The following is a 3,615-nucleotide window of genomic DNA, read 5'->3' on the forward strand; positions in this document are numbered from 1 at the left end:
TTGTTCTAGTATCTAATGGGAGTGGATCTTTTTTTATCCAAAGACAAACTGTGATAAGCCTAAAACATTGTCTTAACTTTGCTGTTACACAATATATATTATTTTGTTTGTTAAGTTTGTCTTTTCCACAGGCCTGGAATTGTGTATGCAATTTCATACCTTGCTTTTTGGTAAATACCTTTTTGTTTTATATTTGTTTTCATTCGATTTTTTTTAAATTATTTTTTGCCCAAGGTTTTAACTTGGGGATCCGAGGTAAATATATTTTTACTTAAAACCTGAACACAAATGTGCTGTGAATTTGGAAACTGGTGTAATTCAAATCTGTCCTCCATTGTTTGAGTTGTACTCCTTCAGTGTAGCTCTCCTTTCCATTTCTGTGAAATTCTAACACAGTGCTGAGGTTACTGAATATATGGCAGATGTTCTTGTTCGCCATCATGCAGTGTAAAAGCTGCCGCAAATGTGAAGAATGCAAACCACTTTGATTAAAAGACATTAAGCCATGAATCTTTAATGTGTTTATTTACTAAACAACAGACAACGCCACATGTTTGTTCATCATTTACTCTGCAATCTGAAAATTATTATTAGCGGTGATCTTTATCCGAGTTAGCAGTTTCCTTCTAAACCACAAGGTGGCACTGTTTAGAAACATATGCTCAAGTTCCCGCTAAGGCTGTCTAAAACTATTGTTCTCGGGGCATGTTAAACACAACTCGCCATCTAGCTGTATGAAAAAGGTTCAGATGTTTGTATTGAACTTTCCCTAGCTCTCTTTAAAACCCTCATACTTGTTTGTGCCTATTGACGCCCACTTATAATTATCTTGTAGCAGTCTGCATTATGCATTTTCTTTTCTCATTACACATTAAAATATACAGTTGTATGATAAAAGATGAATATATTCCAGACAATGGTCTACAGAGAGCCATTTAATTGTTTTACTATATTCTTCATTTTCTTTATAGGCCATTGTTAATTCAACTGTGTCCTACCCTAGCTGTTTTTGCCAAAACATTCATTTATTTCAAATAAATGATTGACCATAAACTCCTAAGAAACTTTAAGTAGGTCTGCTGCAGCCAATTGGGACAAAACATGCAGTAAGAGAAAGCTATTTTTTTTTTTTTATTATTTCAATTTACTTTCTGTGTATGATTTGTCAGCAATAAAAACAAACTGAGGTCAAGTATGACTGGATAAAAAGACGACGAGAAACAAAAAAAAAACACGACAGGGCAGTTTGCCACAACAGCAGGAATGCAATCGCTGTGTCATTATGGTGTCCGTGTCAATGCATGTTTGGTATTGTAAGTATATGTTGTACACATCTGTTCCTGGGGCCCGTGCTCTTTCTCAAGTTCCCTAAATACTCAACAGACAGCTTCCATGGCAGGACAGAGGGAATTGTTCTCTGAGTCGATGCAGTTTAATTTAGCGTTCCTACCCCACATGGGCCCTCCATCGGCCTGTCTGACAAACTGTAATCAACAGTACGTTATATGCTGTAAACACAGAAACCTCTAGAATACATATAAGGGCATTTTAAAATTCTAGTACAAAGTCTCTCCCCCTATATGCTGTATTTCATGATTATTATGTCTGGCACTCTTTAAAAGTGATGGCTGTGTTTTCTTTTAGAAGCCAACCAAAATAAATATGTGCCAGAGCCTCTTTGTGTTTGGGTTATTATAGAAGTGTGGTGAACACAAATAAATGCATGTTTCCTATGTGTCTATATCTTAACGTGGTTGTTTCTGTTGAGCCTTCTCTCTTCCATTGTTGGTTTCTTTATGTGTCACACTGAGACACTGTAGCCCGTTAACTGTTTTAAATGTGTTCGTCCATTTAAATTGAGTGAAATGTGTGCCAGCTTGTGTCCATCATCCAATGCAAACACAAACCTTGGTTAGTATTATACAGAGCTGACACAGAATCACAGTACTTTGGCTATTCCAAGACATGACGTCAGACATAATACACCAAATAACTTGGAATGAGTGCGCACTCCTGTTTTTTTCTTAATGAGTGAGCTTGCTTACTTGATGCAGCCAACACCGTGATCCAGCCAACACCGGACCCCACGCCCCCCCCCCCCCCCCCCCTCCCCCCGATACAATAGTGTTAATTATTTAATGGCGGTACGTCCCCCTGCGTTAAGTTCCGTTACTTTCCAACGGGACCTGATCGTTCCCCGTTGTGCTACGTCCCTACTCGCGGGCTAATTGTAAAGTGGTCACCATGTCCTCCCACGCTTCCTCACAGTGGCGTAGCTAAGATTCCCCTGCATTGTGTTCTGGGTGCATTCCTCTCCACGTGCACTGTGAGGAGCGTGCACGTGGGACCAGCCTCTCCTCCTCCTCCTCCCATTACCACTAAACTCCACCGTCTGCCCTTTAATTAGTCATTCATGGAAGTGAAGATCTATGCTGCACTGACACTTTTACTGGCTCCCTGTGTGTGTGTGTGTGTGTGTGTGTGTGTAAATCTATATGCTTGTGAGTGTGTGTGTGTCTGTGTGTTGGAGCGCGTGCATGTTCCTGCATGAACAAATGAACACGTGTGTGTTTTAAGACGGGCAGAGGGGCATTCATCCTGTTCCACTTAAATCATTCCCACCCACCTCCTCTCTCTCTCTCTCGCTCTCTCTCTCTCTCTCTCTCTCTCTCGCTCTCTCTCTCGCTCTCTCTCTCTCTGTCTGACTCTCTCACACAATAAAATACAATGCAATACAATTAGATTCAATTGCCAAACTTTATTGGCATGAGAAACAAACGTTACGTGCCAAAGCAGGTGAAAATTAGGAGGTCAAAATATAAAATGTTATATACCAAATATACAGTCTATACATATCAAATATTAGTATATTAAATACTACTTATCTAAGTGGAAAAAGTAAAAAGTGGAATAGTATAACAACTCCAGTATCTCCTATTAACAGATAAGTTAAAGATACACTGTACATACACTGTACTTACAATAGTGCAATCATTGTGAACAGACAATGAAAATTGAAGTTACATTTTGACAAAGGTTTGTTAGTGGTTAAGTCCAGTGGGATGATTGTGCTTATGGGCAGCCTCTCTCTGTCTATCTGTGTCCGTGTGTCTGTCTTTACCTCTCTATTTTTCTGTCTCTCTATATTTCTGTTTATCTCTCCTCTTAATCTTTATCTCTCTCTCTCTCTCTCTCTCTCTCTCTCTCTCTCTCTCTCTCTCTCTCTCTCTCTCTCTCTCTCTCTCTCTCTCTCCTTTGTCAGACTAGAGGATGTAGCTTGACCCAGCGTTCCTTGTGATTGTATTGTGGTGTTGTCATGTGACGTTGTATGTCTGTAATGATTCTGCATCTGCATGGAGACCTCTTTAAGATTATACTGAGGTCCAGGCCAGACTCTTTAAGGTAATTAGTACTTGGGTTTATATATCAAAAACCTATACAAAAGCCAGTGTTTTAGACCTTTCTACTACCAGACTGACTTTTTTTTTGTCACACTGTGTAGTGTACTCGTGAGTGTGTTTGTGCTCTATCATTACAATGTCTATATCCGATAGCGATTCCATTTCTTCTGTGTCTACGTGTCTTAAAGAACATTTTAAATGGACGCTTCTGAAT

This window comes from Micromesistius poutassou, assembly GCF_964030765.1.
Source record: "Micromesistius poutassou genome assembly, chromosome: 7".
Classification (NCBI taxonomy): Eukaryota; Metazoa; Chordata; class Actinopteri; order Gadiformes; family Gadidae; genus Micromesistius; species Micromesistius poutassou.